Source organism: Stomoxys calcitrans, chromosome 3 (assembly GCF_963082655.1).
Source record: "Stomoxys calcitrans chromosome 3, idStoCalc2.1, whole genome shotgun sequence".
NCBI lineage: Eukaryota > Metazoa > Arthropoda > Insecta > Diptera > Muscidae > Stomoxys > Stomoxys calcitrans.
This window is the reverse complement of record NC_081554.1, coordinates 67883952-67902084: the sequence shown is the minus strand read 5'-3', so window position 1 is coordinate 67902084 and position 18133 is coordinate 67883952. Positions and strand designations below refer to the sequence as shown.

The 18133-nt window shown below is 39.0% G+C and overlaps 1 protein-coding gene across 1 annotated transcript in view; it reads left to right on the top strand.

Moving 5' to 3' along the window:
* Positions 1–18133, top strand: part of LOC106086208 (aspartate--tRNA ligase, mitochondrial) — a 340688-nt gene that overhangs the window by 109210 nt on the left and 213345 nt on the right. The gene's annotated exons all lie outside the window — the stretch shown is intronic.

The window sequence follows — 18133 nt, the reverse complement described above, 5'->3', positions numbered from 1 at the left end:
TTTGCCATCAGAAGGCATGCTTTGATTCTTAATGATTTGACAGGCCAACGCTGTAGTACATGTAATACAATTGCGCATTACGTATAATCATTACGTAAAAAAAAAATTATACAAGGCTAGTAACCGTATCTGAAACCTCGTTTAGTACCGAAGAGGAAGAGTAAATGCAAATTTGCCCATGAACATTCCATTAAGGAGCGGGGCAAACTTCTTACATATCAATGAATGCTGTCCGATTTAAGTTTAAGCTCAATGATAAGCGACTTTCTTTTTATGGGCGAGTCCGAACGGCGTGCCGCAGAGCGACACCTCTTTGTGGAGATGTTGTTACATGGCTGCCATACCAAATGGCACAGTATCTTAAAATGTCGCCAGCATTAGGAGGGGATAACCACCACTAAAATCTTTTTTTTTCTGATGTTCCCGCCAGGATTCAAACCCAGGAGTTCAGCGTCATAGGCGCACATGCTAACCTCTGCACTACGGTGGCCTCCGAAAGAAAGTGTAATATAGTTTTAACTGAGAAAAATCATTAAATCCGGGTTTTTAGCATTATTTTAGCCATGATCGCTGTGAGTTTTTTTCTAAAGGTCCTCTTGATGGAAGCAGCTACTTATAGTAGCGTTGTGGTGGACCTGAAGATCCCCCCCTTTTTTAGTTAATTGGGTAGATATGATGCTGAAAGGCCGGATTATCAGTGCATCGCTTGCAGAGGGCTGGATAAGGAAGATTGGGACCAGAGGAACTCCGCAAGGAGGAGTCTTCTATCCTCTATTGTGGCTTTTGTTGATCAATGGGATTCTGAGATCAATAGAGTGGGAGAGAGTGAAGGTCGTTGCTAATGCGGGCGATATCGTCATCAAGATGGCATGCAAATCAGTTGTTGTGCTATGCAGTCTTCGAAATCCATGCTGATGCTCGGCGAATGGAAATTCTCCTACGAGGCTCGGGAGGAGTAATGCCTCAAGTTTCGTCGTCTTCGTAACCACATTTTCATGTGGAGGTGGCGATCCTTGTCAAGATTCTATAGGTGAGCAAGCTCGTTCCGGTCCAAAGGACCGATCGCGACGGGAACAGGGGGGCCATTGGTTATTTAAAGGCCCCAATAACTCGACTTGTCATATCGAGCATCGTAAGCACTCAGTATTTGTGCAATAGCCGGTGCCACCCGACCTCTCACTGATCCGCAACCTGTGGATCCCGTGCCGGATGCCTTAAGTTTCTTGGCTACTGGTGAGAGAAGGGAGATCGGTCTGTACGACTCCCCCAAACCCAGGTCCTTTCCAGGCTTTGGTAGCGGGATCACCCTGTCCATTTTCCAGACATCGGGAACTGTAAGAGTGTTCAAAGACAGGTCGAGGACAGTCGTAAGGTACTCAACTCCAGGTAGATGTAGATTCTTCAGCATCAGTGTAGAGATTCCGTCGGGGCCCAACGCCTTGGTTGATTTGGTGCCACGGATGATATTCGTAACTTCGCCCACGGTAAATTATGATGGCTGTCCATCGGCTCGATGACCACGGATACGACGAATGGCTTTCCTCCTAGCCTTGTCACTTTGGAGATGCACAATAAATTGACGGTTGAACAACCTGGCGCACCTCTTCAGATCAGCCACGGTTACGTCGTCAAAAGTGACAGAGCTCCCGTTTTGTGTTAGTTCACTGAAGCGGCGATTGGTGTATTCTCTGATGCCGACCCAATCGGCCTTCTTCTGATTGATAAACGTCGGCGCTAAGAGGTTATGAAGTCCGATGGCCGGTCGATTGTGAGATATATAAGGAGGTGGTCTGATCCCAAAGAAATAAGGCCTTGCCAGGATTCGTCACTCAGGAGATCAGGGGAGCCTTTAATCTGCTCTGCCAAAGCAATAGCCCGCTGTCGATACCTAGGGGAGAATACCATGAAATGTGATGCGCATTAAAGTCTCCTAGCCCACTTATGTCGGGCTTGTCATAGTAGAAGCTCGCACGGTGGAGGTCTCACTGATTCCGAGTCGCTTAAAGAATGGAGGATAGACCCATCTCGCCTACGCCCGGCGCTAGTAACCCCTACATGGGGTGCATGGGGATAGCAGTCAGGTCCGGTACTGCCGACCGGTATATACCAACCGGCGGTATATACACCTTGTATAGCTCTATCTCGGCAGTACCGGACCTGACTGCTATCCCCATGCACCCCATGTAGGGGTTACTAGCGCCGGGCGTAGGCGAGATGGGTCTATCCTCCATTTCTTAAGCGATTCGGAATCAGTGAGACCTCCACCGTGCGAGCTTGCTTTTACTTTGACTGCGCCAATAAGGCGTGGGCTAGTGCTGTATGTTATAGGGTGTCAAAGGCTCTGTGGCCGAGTTCTTCGCGAGACAGAACGTCGCTTATTTTGGGGCTGAGAAAGCATGACTTAGGACTGCTGATAGGAGTCCTGACTGGTCATTGCAACGTCAAATCTTTGACGTCACGATGGGTGTAGGAAAAGGCAGATTTCTGCAGGATGTGCGATGACGAGCTGTTGTGGCACTGTCCATTACTTGCGACAAGAAGACACAGGATAATGGGTGAACACCTCTTTCCGAGCCTGCATTCCCTACAGACTTTTAGCCATCTTGTTATTCCTGAGTTCTGGTACAAAATGAGTACCAGAACTCAGGTACAAAATGCGTTTCATTTCGTTTTTCCGTCCTTATTGTTGTCTTGCATCGTTCTTTGGTTTATGTTTATCTATTTTTTTTCTCCATCTCCTCTTTTCTCTGCTACTTTCTTCTAGGTTGAACACAATGGACTTAAGATTTCGACTGAAACGGATAGTTATTGAGGCTGCTAGTCGTTACCCTTCAACCTAACCTCATTTAGAAGAAATGTTTTATCAGTTGTAATATGGCGTATTAAAGAATAAGCGGACATTTCTTACCTGGAACAGGCTGGAGGACGCTAGATGGTACTTTTGTATCGAAGAATATCAGCGGAAGTATATGTGACTGTTAAGTCTGGGATGACAACAACTTTACTGATCACCGTTATATAGCTACAGTCTCCGCCAAGAGATTGGGATACTTTCTACAGCGTTACCACGGACCGTGAATCACCTGAAATCAGTCAGCATGTCCCAGAACCGAGCGCTATGGCGGAAGACAGAACTATCTGGTCTAAGGAAGGGTTCCAAAAGGCGAACGCCACATGCGCATATGGGCTTAATATGGGACACATGTAAAGCTGAGCTAACTTAATTGGAGGCCATCGTAGAGCAGGGCTTAGCATCTCCTGGCGAGAACATTAGAAATAATTTTCAGCGGTGGTTATCCCCTACTAATGCTGACGACATTTGCGATTTACTTTGCCATGTAAAAAATTCTTCTCTAGGACTCGGCTATGAAAAGGCCCCTTATCATTGAGCTTAAACTTGAATCGGACTGCACTCATTGATATGTGAGAAGTTAGCCCCTGTTCCTTTGTCAAATGTTCATTTGCAACCTAATAAAAGGGAGAGCTGAAAAAAACTCAGAATAAACCCTGGATGGAATTCTGCAGGTGCGTGGAAGATACATTCGAGGTATGTGGGCTATGGAAGATCCTTTCCTCCTCAGGTATTACAGTAGGGTACATTCAGTAGTTTGCTCCTGTACCTTAATAGAATGTTCATGGGCAAATTTGCATATTTACATTCAGAAGTCGGAAAACGTATGGAATTCTGCAGCTACATGGAAGATACATCTGAGGTATCTGGGCTATGGAAGATCCTATTCTCCTCGCGTAGTACTGTAGCTTACATTCAGAAGTCAGAACACTTAAAGACAATGTATTGTGAGGAAACACTATAACTGACTACTCCTGGCTACAAGGCTGTGCGCAATAACCTCCCAATGAAATAATTCCTAATAACTAGGTCCCAAATAAAAAATTAAATAAGTCCCAACCTAAAAATTAAATATAGCCCAAAATAGTGAAATAAATCCAAAGGCAAAAATATGTAAATGTCAACGATTTATTTGGGGTTTATTTGCCTTTTTCTTTGGAAGTTATTTCATTGGGATTTATTTCGTATAACCTGGATACAGTACTCCGTACGCTTCTGGTCCGTGCCGGAATTGAAGAGAACCTCGGTCGCTGGATCTGTTCTGTGGTTATATTTCCAATCATATTCTAGCCTTACGTCACGGGAGTAGGGTCGCACTGTGCGAACACAGACACCCACAAGCTTCGTCGTCGCCTTCGTCGTCGGACTATATGACGCCTCCGGTCTCCCGTGTCGGACCAGTGCCGGAAAGTGAATCCTTCTTGCAATTAAATTGCAATGGTCTCCGAGACATGATCGACGAGAGAGTCGATTTTATGAGTCGAAAGTACATATTGGTTGCAGCGATTCAAGAGACAAAGCTGACCACAGCCTGCATAGTTGTCACGAATATAATGTGCTACTTAAGCATTGCGTAAGAAGTGGAAGTGGGGGACTGACATTTGTAATACACCATTCCGTGCAGTATTGACCCATTTCCTCTTGGTGGTGCCTGGTGCTATTGAGTCCTACATGGAATGTATGAGGATAGCAGTCAAGCCCAGTATTACCGAGCTAGAGCTATACAAAGTGTTTATACCGCCGGTTGGTTATTGTGTCCCAATTAATGGTGAGGTTTACAGACCCGAATTAGTGGCCTACCTTTGGCCAAAACCGCCTGATTCTGGGAGACTTTAATACACATCACATTTCATGGCATTGTCTTCTGGGTAACGATCAGTGGGGCAGAGCAGATTGAAGGCTGGACGTCAATGCGATAGTTGCCGAGAGAAAATTCTGAGACATCATAAAAGCAGTAGCTGCTCGCTTTATACCAATCGGTCGAAAATTTCATAGAAATTTTGTCTTTAGAGAAAATTTCATAGAAATTTTGTCTTTAGAGAAAATTTCATAGAAATTTTGTCTTTAGAGAAAATTTCATAGAAATTTTGTCTTTAGAGAAAATTTCATAGAAATTTTGTCTTTAGAGAAAATTTCATAGAAATTTTGTCTTTAGAGAAAATTTCATAGAAATTTTGTCTTTAGAGAAAATTTCATAGAAATTTTGTCTTTAGAGAAAATTACATAGAAATTTTGTCTTTAGAGAAAATTACATAGAAATTTTGTCTTTAGAGAAAATTTCATAGAAATTTTGTCTTTAGAGAAAATTTCATAGAAATTTTGTCTTTAGAGAAAATTTCATAGAAATTTTGTCTTTAGAGAAAATTTCATAGAAATTTTGTCTTTAGAGAAAATTTCATAGAAATTTTGTCTTTAGAGAAAATTTCATAGAAATTTTGTCTTTAGAGAAAATTTCATAGAAATTTTGTCTTTAGAGAAAATTTCATAGAAATTTTGTCTTTTTTTTTTTTTTTTTTTTTTTTTTATTTTTTTATTTATTTATTTTTATTTATTGATTTCTTTCAGTTTTACAATGACTTATATGATATATATATATAAATTCCCACGAAGCCATATCGGCTTGTCTGTAGGATGTATATCAGCCAAGCTGTAGTATATGTGTCTACATTAGTAGTATTATATATAAAAAAATATTAAAAAAGACAATGTTAATATAACAAATATCAAAATGGAAAAACAAGAATATTAATACAATTTTTTTTTTTTTTTTTTTTTTTTTTTTTTTTTTTTTTTTTTTTTTAAATTTTTACAATTATGGTTTAGATTGTGCACTTAGTTTACTATAAGGAACTTTTTTATCAATTTATTTCTTTCAAATTTATTGTTACTATTTACAATATTTTGTGGTAATTTATTTAAAAAGTATGGCAAGGTGACCTCTAAAGATAATTTGCCATAATCGTTCGAATACTTGGGTATTTCGTACTTTCCTGCGGACTTGCTACGAGTGTTTCTACTGTGGCTTATGCGTTTCAATATGGATGAATTGTTGAAGAATTCACGAGCTATAGTTGAATTGTAGATTCCGTCGATGTTAAGTATTTCTAGGATGTTATAAAGTTCTTTGCTTTGTGTGGGTGTTGAGTTGTTGTCCGTTGTTGTTTTACTTCTATTTTTGTATAAAAGCTTAACAAGCCTGTTTTGGTATGTTTGTAGTATTCTGCAGTTTTTTGACTTTCCCCACGCAGTTACGCCATGCCTCAGTTGAGATTCCACCAATGCGAAATATGCCTGTCTAAGCACAAAGTATGGCGCGCAATTGCTAAGGTGGTATAAAGCGAACATACATTTACGTAGCTGTTTTGATAGGTGTTCAATATGCACTTTCCATTTAAAGTTGTGATCTAAATGTACGCCTAGATATTTGTAAGTATCGACGAGTTCTATGGTTGTTTCACAATTATCAACTATAGTCCCAATATCTCCGAAAGTGCAAGATCGGTGAAGGCAATCGAAATTATGGAAAGTTATTTTTACATCAGTTTTTGGTACGTGTCTAGGTCTGATATGCATAATTTTGGTTTTGTTTGCGTTGATTATAAGGCCATTGTCGTGACACCATTTGCAAAGAATGTTCAGTTCATTCTGCATTACTATTTCAGCTTCTTTTAGGTTTTTATGTTCCACAAGAATTGCAGTGTCATCTGCATAAGAAAAAGCAGTGCTGTTTTTTAGCAGTTCAATCATCTCATTTGCATAGATTATGTACAATATCGGGCCTAATTTAGATCCTTGAGGTACTCCGAAATTGACTGGCTTTTGGTAACTCAATTCATTATCAATTTTAACTGTATATTGCCTACAGTTGAGATAATCCCTAAACCAATTTAGACAATTCCCTCTTATTCCACATTTTTCTAAAGTATTTAATAGCTGCACATGCGACAGCGTGTCAAAAGCCTTGCTGAAGTCAATGAATAGTGCTAGGCAGTGATGGCTTTTATTAAGATGCTTGTTTATGTGGTTTGAGAAATATCCAAGAAGCTGATTAATATTTTTCCCTTTTTGAAACCCGAACTGGAATTTGTTTATTATTTGATATTTTATCAGGAAATTGTTAAGTCTTCTGACTACAATTTCTTCCAAGACTTTCTCCAAGACTGGTAAAATCGATTAGAGAAAATTTCATAGAAATTTTGTCTTTAGAGAAAATTTCATAGAAATTTTGTCTTTAGAGAAAATTTCATAGAAATTTTGTCTTTAGAGAAAATTTGATAGAAATTTTGTCTTTAGAGAAAATTTGATAGAAATTTTGTCTTTAGAGAAAATTTGATAGAAATTTTGTCTTTAGAGAAAATTTGATAGAAATTTTGTCTTTAGAGAAAATTTCATAGAAATTTTGTCTTTAGAGAAAATTTCATAGAAATTTTGTCTTTAGAGAAAATTTCAAAGAAATTTTGTCTTTAGAGAAAATTTCAAAGAAATTTTGTCTTTAGAGAAAATTTCATAGAAATTTTGTCTTTAGAGAAAATTTCATAGAAATTTTGTCTTTAGAGAAAATTTCATAGAAATTTTGTCTTTAGAGAAAATTTCATAGAAATTTTGTCTTTAGAGAAAATTTCATAGAAATTTTGTCTTTAGAGAAAATTTCATAGAAATTTTGTCTTAAGAGAAAATTTCATAGAAATTTTGTCTTTAGAGAAAATTTCATAGAAATTTTGTCTTTAGAGAAAATTTGATAGAAATTTTGTCTTTAGAGAAAATTTCATAGAAATTTTGTCTTTAGAGAAAATTTCATAGAAATTTTGTCTTTAGAGAAAATTTCACAGAAATTTTGTCTTTAGAGAAAATTCCATAGAAATTTTGTCTTTGGATAAAATTTCATAGAAATTTTGTCTTTGAAGAAAATTTCATAGAAATTTTGTCTTTAGAGAAAATTTCATAGAAATTTTGTCTTTAGAGAAAATTTCATAGAAATTTTGTCTTTAGAGAAAATTTCATAGAAATTTTGTCTTTAGAGAAAATTTCATAGAAATTTTGTCTTTATAGAAAATTTCATAGAAATTTTGTCTTTAGAGAAAATTTCATAGAAATTTTGTCTTTAGAGATAATTTCATAGAAATTTTGTCTTTAGAGAAAATTTCATAGAAATTTTGTCTTTAGAGAAAATTTCATAGAAATTTTGTCTTAACAGAAAAATTTCATAGAAATTTTGTCTTTAGAGAAAATTTCATAGAAATTTTGTCTTTAGAGAAAATTTCATAGAAATTTTGTCTTTAGAGAATATTTCATAGAAATTTTGTCTTTAGAGAAAATTTCATAGAAATTTTGTCTTTATAGAAAATTTCATAGAAATTTTGTCTTTAGAGAAAATTTCATAGAAATTTTGTCTTTACGAGAAAATTTCATAGAAATTTTGTCTTTAGAGAAAATTTCATAGAAATTTTGTCTTTAGAGAAAATTTCATAGAAATTTTGTCTTTAGAGAAAATTTCATAGAAATTTTGTCTTTAGAGAAAATTTCATAGAAATTTTGTCTTTAGAGAAAATTTCATAGAAATTTTGTCTTTAGAGAAAATTTCATAGAAATTTTGTCTTTAGAGAAAATTTCATAGAAATTTTGTCTTTAGAGAAAATTTCATAGAAATTTTGTCTTTAGAGAAAATTTCATAGAAATTTTGTCTTTAGAGAAAATTTCATAGAAATTTTGTCTTTAGAGAAAATTTCATAGAAATCCTCAGCAGGAGATGTCAAATGATCATGGTGCTTTACAACCATTCCAACTAGAGTAAGTTGTAAAGCACACATCTGAATTTGAACAGGGCTAGATGGGTGGTTTATAACTTACTCTAGTTGGAATGGTTGTAAAGCAATATGACCCATTTGACATCTCCTGCTGATGATTTTTCCTGGTCGAAAATGAAATCGCGATACATGAAACCAGTCATATGCTTTTATCAACAACACACGTTTTACTGACTATTCTTTGAATAGAAATCATTAAACAATGGTCTAAAGGTGGACAATATCCTGCAATGGAATCTCAATAGGATTTTAAGACAAAAAAAGAAAGCGCAAACAGACAAATTTGATTGGGAAGTCTACAAGCACTCTCATAAATCTGCAAGTTAAAATTTGAACATTGAACAAAAGACTTAAGACACATACATTTGAGTTATAATTGACAGCCCTTGTGTTCAACCCTCCGTCGTTGATATTTAACTTAGCGATGGATTGATTGTCTTCGCTAACAATAATAATTGAACTTTCATTTTTAATATACCAATCATATACAAAAATTCCACATGAGAAAAAAAACACATACAATTTTAAAAACAAATTTAAAAACAAAATGGAAGCAACAATTTTATTGGTCATATAAAAAAAATCAAGCACTAATGTCTTAACTTTATACATATCAATACACTTGAAAATAAAAAGTCTTGCAAAGAAATTCCAAAAAAAAAAATATATGGCAAAGTGAAATTAAAAACCTTAGCAACACCCTAAAATGGGCGGTGTGGGGTGGTGAAGAAATGGGTGGCAGAGGAATGTGTAGTACAAAAAATATCTACGTAAGTTTGCCGTCGTCTTTTAAGACATCGAAAAGGTTTATGCGTCCATCTAACCGGCTGTTTGGCTTATCCCAAGACAAAATATCGCTGACTGGAATTTACAATTATCGCTTCGTTCGAACTTTACGTGCAGTTTTGGCTGGGCTCGTCCATATGTACTTTATGTGCAACCCATCCACAATTTGGCGACAAATTTCTTCTTTAGATTGTTATTGACACCAGAAACCCAATGGATGGATGTGCTCGGTTCGCACCTACAACAGTCAACACACACACACCCACACACACACACACACAAACTATTGCTGACTTATGCTGTCCAAACGAACGATATGTCGCGAACGTGCTAGAAAACCATACCAAAGCACCGTAACCAAGTGCAAGCTATGAAATTACCCATCAATGTTTGGAAATGAAACAAGGCAGGCAGACATACATGCATACCGCAAAGACAGAGGCTATTCAGTGATAAAGCAATACTTTTAATATGGTCATAAATAGTGACATTAAGAAGTCCGTCCATTGTTTGTGTCACACAAGCAAACAATCACACACAACTGAGTACATGACAAATTGTGAAAGTGAAAGTTTTCTTTCTGCAATATATTCTGGTTCCATGGCGCATGCAAGTCAAGAATCTTAAACTCCAGAGATTAGAAATTTTACACTTTTCATTGAGACAATGATGGTTGATTAACAAATGTTGCAACATTCTACCGTGTTTTGCGACACTGTTTTCTTCATTGCTAGAAGGTTAGGTTAGGTTCAAAAGAGGGTGCGGATATTACCGCCCCATGCCACTATGGACATACGCCTAAGCTGGTAATAGGTTTGTTGTGCTCTCTAAATACTAAAAAAGTAACCTCGAAAAAGAAAATCTAAGTTTGGATTTCCGTGCTACTTACAAAATCCTTAATTGTTTTCCATGCCACGTCCCTAAGTTGGTTCATGTCTTGCATAGTGTCCCCACCTAAGTGCCGGTGTCTTTTAGCCGCGAAAGCTGGGAAATGACAAAATACTCCAACGTCTCATCATCTACTTGCCGCACCGATTTTATATAAGTGAGCTCGTAGACTTATGTGTCCCGTTATGATAGCGAAAGCTATACTGACCTCCTTCTTGCTACCTTTCAGTAATAGCCTCGTCTTTTCACGATCTGGATCCTGCCGTCCTACCGACCAATTTGCTGTTCCACAGGGTTATATGTGCATTCGTCGCCCACGCCCTTAACTCCAAGCTTAACCAAGTTTATTGACGGCAGTTCTCTGGCCTTCACTCTCAAATCGTGTGTGTGCTCATTCCCAGTTACTCCGCTATGGTCCGACACCCGAACCGTGCGGATCGTGCCATCCTCAGAGAATGCGTTAATCTCCTTCTTACACTCCAAGGCTGTTCATGACCTTACCGTCGTGGTTGTTATTGCCCTTATGGCCTGTTTACTGTCCGTAAAGATGTTCGTACTCGACGTCCTCCCGTTAACACCACACTTACTCACGCATTCTGTGATCGCCCGGATCTCCGCCTGTAGAACTGTATTATGGACAGGGAGTCTTAAACAGCTGTCACGAATATAATATGCTACTTAAGCATCGCGTAAGCACTAATGCTACTTAAGCATCGCGTAAGGAGTGGAAGTGGGGGATTGACCTTTATGATACACTATTCCGTGCAGTATAGACCCATTTCGTCTTCGCCTGGTGCTATTGACTCCTACATGGAATGTATGAGGATAGCAGTCAAGTCCAATATTACCGAGCTAGAGCTATACAAAGTGTTTATACCGCCGGTTGGTTATTGTGTCCCAATTAATGGCGAGGTTTACAGACCCGATATTAGTGGCCAACTGTTTGGCCAAAACCGCCTGATTCTAGGAGACTTTAATACACATCACATTTCATGGCATTCTCTTCTGGGTAACGATCAGTGGGGCAGAGCAGATTGAAGGCTGCACTTCAATGCGATAGTTGCCGAGAGAAAATTCCGAGATATCATTAAAGCCGTAGCTGCTCGCTTTATACCAATCGGTCGAAAATTTCAGGGAGTCTTAAACAGATCTTAGTCACTGGGTTCTCAATGTAGACCCCCAGGACCATTCTGTCCTTTAGAGTTGATCCATCCGTGTAACATGATCTTCCAGAAGGCAATACTAGGTTTCGGTCATTTCAAGACTGTGCCGATGGCAGCAGTGCCTCGCACTCGACTTCAAGATTCATCTCAGGTATCCGATCGGAAACCACTTCCATTCCTTCCAGGTTTCCTATCGTCGCCTCGATTATACCGCTATGGTACGAGCTTCTCCCATCCTCAATCCAGTCTCATAGCCGCAGTGGCTGCCTCGCACTTAATCTTTATGTCTATGGGTCGGATATCTAGAATAGTCTCCAGTGCCCTAGTGGGCGTGGTTCTCATCGCTCTGCCTATGTCATGACAATATGTTCTCTGAACTTGTATTATCCTTTGGTTGAACTTTTTTTCCATCGCAGTCTACCAAACTACTGAGCAGTGTTGCTGATTTTGGTAGGTTCCTCCTAAAATTGGTAGGTTTTTATTCTCTTGGTAGGTTGGTAGGCTGACCTCAGTTTTTGGTAGGTTTTTCCAACATATAAATCCAAAGTATTTCACTTTCAGTAGTTTCTGTGTATTCGTTAAGAGTGCAAAATAAAAACAACGATGTCGAGGGGCCAAATACTGTTACGACGGGCCTCACTACTTTAATTTCGGGAAAACCCCGAAATTCTGATATTGACTGTAACTGTACGGAACTGTACGAATGTTAAGGGATAGCTTCCATATTACTTTGGAATAGGAAATGAGGCATTTGTGCTTTCAATGCCCTTAATCGGAAAACAGGGCAATATGGCAACAGCATACAGATCTGGTCCATACTCAGATGTTGAAGGGTCCATGCAACTCACTGTAACGGGGAAAATGGGTAGTGAAAGTGCACTTCTGACCTCAAAAACTATCAAATCGCGAGATCGCTGTACGTTAGGTAAGTTTGTTCATGGAAATCAAGGCCATAATACTTTTATGAACTTACGATTTCTAATCGGGTGACCGGTATAATGGATGCTTTATCGTGATATAGGCCATCTCTGAGCTTCAGGCTGTAGAGTGTTTTTAACAAAGAAACAGGCGGACATGTATAGATTGTCTAATGGAATTGCAAAATGGTCAACTCATCGGTGGTGGGTAAAAAAGATATACCGCATTCTTAGCTTGCTGAACATTTGGTAGGTTTTGGTGGAGTTGGGTAGGATTTTTCTTAAATTTTGGTAGAAAAAAATTTCTTGAGTGGCTTCTGAGGCGTAAGTAAGAATTGGTCTAGTCACACTCCGGTAGAGCCAGTGGATTATCCTCGGATTCAGGGCATATTTCTATCCTACGGCCCGTCGACAGAGCACACAACATCTGTGAGCCTTCTCGGTACGCTCCTGAATGTGACACTTCCAATTCAGTTTACTATTCAAGATCACTCTTAATTATTTTACATTGTCAGATATCTATTGAGGTGCGTGGTCCTTCAAATTGGCCCACCTTCGTCTTCCTCGTGAACAGGAATATTTCAGCCTGGGTTAACATTGAGACCTCTGGGTCTAGCCCAGTCATATACCGTATGCAAGACCCTTTCGGCCCTTCTGCATAGCCGGTTCGGATGCTTACCCCGTAGAAGTCTGTGTAGTTGACGTGTTTAAATTCCTCCTCAGTCAGCATCCGTAATAGATCATTTATGGTGGTCACCCATAGAAGTGGCGATAAAATGCTCCCCCTGTTGTGTCCCTTGTGCCACTTTCTTCCTTATATTTAGGTCATGGGACACACAATTTATCCACCTGTTCCTTAGCATATGGTTTATCCAGTGTGTAAGGACCGTATCCACCCGATACTGGTCTAAGAATTGGATCAGTGTGTCGGTCGCACATTGTCAAAAGCTCCCTCGATGTCAATGCGTACCGCCAGGGTTTACGTTTTGGCATCAAAGGTTTTGTCTATTTTATGCACACCCTCGGGCAGAGCAGTCCTCACCGACCTTCCCTTGACATAGGCATGCTGTTTGTATTTGAGCAGTTCGCTAGATGTCCTACTCTTTATCATGGCGTCCACAATACATTCCATGGTTATGAGTAGAAAGGACGTTGACTTTGACAGGCTGACAGGCTTTTGGTGTCGCATAACTTTCCTTGCCCGGCTTGGGTATAAATACCATCCTTGCCTACTGCCTGGCTGTCGAGGTATTTGCAAGTCCTAGGTACGCTGTGAAAATATTGGCCAGTTGGGGCGCAATATAGTCTGCCTCTTTATTTAGTAACGCCGGAAATATTCCATCAGGTCCGGGTGACTTAAATGGTTTAAAGCTCTTGAAGGTTTCCTTGACCATAAATTCCATTATGGTAAGCCTTCGATCAACCATATTATTCCAAGATTCCGGTGTCTCCGTGAGTTCCGTCGTATCCTGTGGAAAATGGGGTTTCATCTCACTCCCATATCTCACTCCCATATCGTCTACTAACGTGGTGGAGTCATTAACGCCATCAACCTGTTCGAAGAGAAGTTTCCAGGAAGCACTGGTATTTTTATTATATTCCTTGGGCCGTGTGTAATATACATTCCAATATACTTCCGCTTTTTTACGAAGTGCTCTGTTAAAAAGTCTGCGGACCTCTTTCCCAATGTTGCGAATCTCCCCGGTCATCGAGGATTTTTCTTGGGCTGATTTCCTTTCCCGAAGAGGATAGCTATCTTCGAAAGACCCCAATGTCTTCTATGCTTGGACAATTCAAATGATCTTGCCCAAGTCTTCTTCTGAGTAGTCTTCCAAATTTTGTCCAGTTGGTTATCAACTTATTCCGGAAGCTTATCAGATTAGGCGCTGGCCGAGCGATTTTGTGGTACCATTGTCGGCTCAATGCATTGCCTGATGTTTCAATATTAGGATCCTAGTATTGAAAATTCTTAACTAACAGTGGCCAAGAAACCACATTTACTCATCCTTGCTGTAAGCTATAAGAGAACTAAGACTTTTATTCCCCTATAACATAGTTTCCTAGCAACTCACGATCATACAGAGGAGTTAGCCAAGACCTTTCCCATATTTTATTCATTCATTCGCGAACTGAATGATCCGAAGACATTGCGAAAGTGACAGTGAAAATGACTGCCATCCGTAGCATTTGTTATTTTTGGGACTAAAATTACCCACTTTAATTTGCGGTCGCCCAATGTGCTGGCGCAATCTATATTTCGATACAGAAACATTGATATGTTTCTGAACCCTGCAATTGTATTCGGTGTCTGGGCAATAGGATACTGAGGCCAATTTACCTTCTCTCAACATTTAGCCAATTCGGGCACTTGACTTTAATTGGCTATGACAGAACATTGGTTCCGTTTGTCGAACTTTTTCTAAAATCTCCGGCACCACTTGATCTTTCCATCGGGCTTTTGTTCGTCCCGGTTTGCATGTGCAACAGTGATGGCCTTTAAAAGACTTCTTCGTTGGAGCTTCTTCATTGGTTCTGACAACATGAGGCAAGTTGTGTTTTGATACATTTAAATATGCTAACGTCGTCATACAGATCATACAGTTCGAGGTTCATATGACGCCGATACTCTCCATCAATGGAAACTGGTCCATAATTGAGGCACTATTCCTCCCTAATTCCCATCTGTGGAACGTCCGCTATGCTTAGGTTGTGAGGACATTTGCGAATACGTCCCGCTCCGCTGCATGTTTTTTAAGTCACTTAGACCTTTCATTTATTTATTTGAGTCCCATATTGCCATGGTCTGTAAATAAGTTCTGTCTATTGGTGGGGACATTGCGCCCAAATACCTTTCTTTTGAATTCTATATTGCCAAGATCGGTAAATATGTCCGGTTTGGGGGGCATTATTCATTTTTATACCCTCCACCATAGGATGGAGGTATACTAATTGCGTCATTCTGTTTGTAACACCTCGAAACATGCGTCGGAGACCCCATAAAGTATATATATTCCTGATCGTCATGTCATTTTAAGTCGATCTAGCCATGTCCGTCCGTTCGTCCGTCTGTCTGTCAAAAGCACGCTAACTTTCGAAGGAGCAAAGCTAGCCGCTTGAAATTTTGCACAAATACTTTTTATTAGTGTAGGTCGGTTTGGATTGTAAATGGGCCAAATCGGTCCATGTTTTGATATAGCTGCCATATAAACCGATCTGGGATCTTGACTTCTTGAGCCTCTAGAGGGCGCAATTTTCATCCGATTTGGCAGAAATTTTGTACAACGGCATCTCTCATGACCTTCAACATACGTGTATAATATGGCCTGAATCGATCAATAGCTTAATACAGCTCCCATATAAACCTATCTCCCGATTTTGCTTCTTGAGCCACTACAACGCGCAATTCTTATCCGAATGAACTGCAATATTACACAATGACTTCTACAATGTTCAGCATTCATTTATGGTCCGAATCGGACTATAACTTGATAAAGCTCCAATAGCATAACAGTTTTTATTCAATATTCTTTGTTTGCCTAAAAAGAGATACCGCGCATAGAACTCGACAAATGCGATCCATGGTGGAGGGTATATAAGATTCGGCCCGGCCGAACTTAGCACGCTCTTACTTGTTTAATCTTATTTTACTCTTAACTGCCTTTATTTTGAAGCCGATATTGTCGAGATCGCTCTATATATTCACTAGGCGGGTTTTGGGAGCGGAACAAAACCACAAAAATTTTGTTTTTAGTTTTCAATAAGAGTGAACCAATATGTTCGCTCGAATCTCCACCCTAGATCTGGCGTTTTTTGAAAATAAGGCGAACGGAGAGGAGTGGGATGGCCTCTCAGACATTTCGCCCCAAATATGGATATGGAACTCGTTCTCAGCTTCCAAATACCTTTCTTTTGAGCCCTTTATTGCCATGGTCGGTAAATATGTTCGGTTTCGGTGTGTTTTAAGGTTGGGACACCCCAAACACTTTGCCATGAAAAGAGATATCAAATTCGTTCATTACTCTCAAATATCTTTACCTTTAGCCCCATAACTTGGATCTTTTTATACCCTACACCACAACTGTGGTACAGGGTATTATAATTTAGTACATTTTGTTTATAACACCCAGAAGGAAGAGAGATAGACCCATTGATAAGTATACCGATCGACTCAGAATCACTTTCTGATTTGATTTATCTATGCCCGTCTGTCCACGTTAATTTGTGTACAAAGTACAGGTCGCAATTTTCAGCCGATTGTCTTCAAATGGCATAAAAAATTTTTTTGGCCTAGAGACGAAACCTTTTGAAATTGGAAAAAAAATCGGTTCAGATTTGGATATAGCTCCCATATGTGTTCGTCCGATTTGGACTAAAATTGTATTTATATCGTCGTTTGTAAACTGATTTTCGCGAAATTTTGTACGAGAGATTTTCTTATATGTTTCGACATTGTTGGTGAATTTCATAAAAATCGGATCAGATTTAGATACAGCTCCCATATATATTTTCGTCCGATTTGTACTGAAGTTGCAATTTTATCATCATTTGTTAACCGATTCTCACTAAACTTTGCACAAGGGATTCTCTTAAAAGTCTTGACATTATTGGTGAATTGCATAGAAATCGATTCAGATTTAGATATAGCTCCCATATATATGTTCCTCCGATTTGGACTAGTATTGTAATAATTTGGCCTTTTGTTAACCGATTCACACGAAAATTGGTACAAAGGATTCCTTTATGACTCCCGGTATTGCTATTGAATTTAATAGAAATCGGCTCAGATTTAGATATAGCTCCCATATATATTTTCGTCCGATTTTCCATAATACTCAGTTTTAGAGATGGCTCCCATATAAATGCATCTCCTGATTTTCACTTTTATGACCTTTGCTAACCCATTTATTAATCGATCTTCCAAAAAATAAAATTTAAGCAAAGTTTAAATGTCAAGGGTTCGTTCAATTCGGCCCGTGCAACCCTTTAGTGTACATTGACATCGAGAGACATTTAACAATATGAGAACCGACACGCTCATCCAATCCTTAACCAGTACCGGATATGCCGGGTTCTTAGAGACTGGATATGGTGGATAAAATGTGGGTACCATGACAGGACACACCACAGGGGAATTTTTATCGCTACTCTTTTGGGAGATCACCATAAATAGTTTATTACGGATCCTGATGACTGAGGAGGGTGGATGAGGAACCCGTCATTATCGTAGACGATGTTATAAAACATCTTAGGGGTAGGAGACCGAACCAGTTAACTAGAAGGGCCGAAGAGGCTTGGAGATGCATTCGACTTGGCTACAACTAGGGGTCTGAACGTTTACCCAGAGAATACTGTGTTCTGCCATATATACATGCCTATGTGAGAGAATGGAATTGATAATCACTCCACAGGACGATCGTTAGCTTAAAAGCATACGTGTTTTATATTTCTCGCTTTCTCTAAATTCGCCATAAGAGTTAAGTTTCAATGTGTCTAGCATTTAATCCACTGTGCGCCACTGCATTTAGTGTCAAACAGACTTTATTTTTGCTTTGAGTGTATGTGTCTCAATTTCAGTTATGGTTAAATTGTCTATTTAAGTCAAATTCATTCAGTGTTCAGATTTTAAACATAAATGACTAATTATGGAGGAACTAAAAGTTACATACTCCTTTTAAGTGCATGAGACCAAACAAACGTGTCCCAGTAGCATTATGGCTAGTTGCC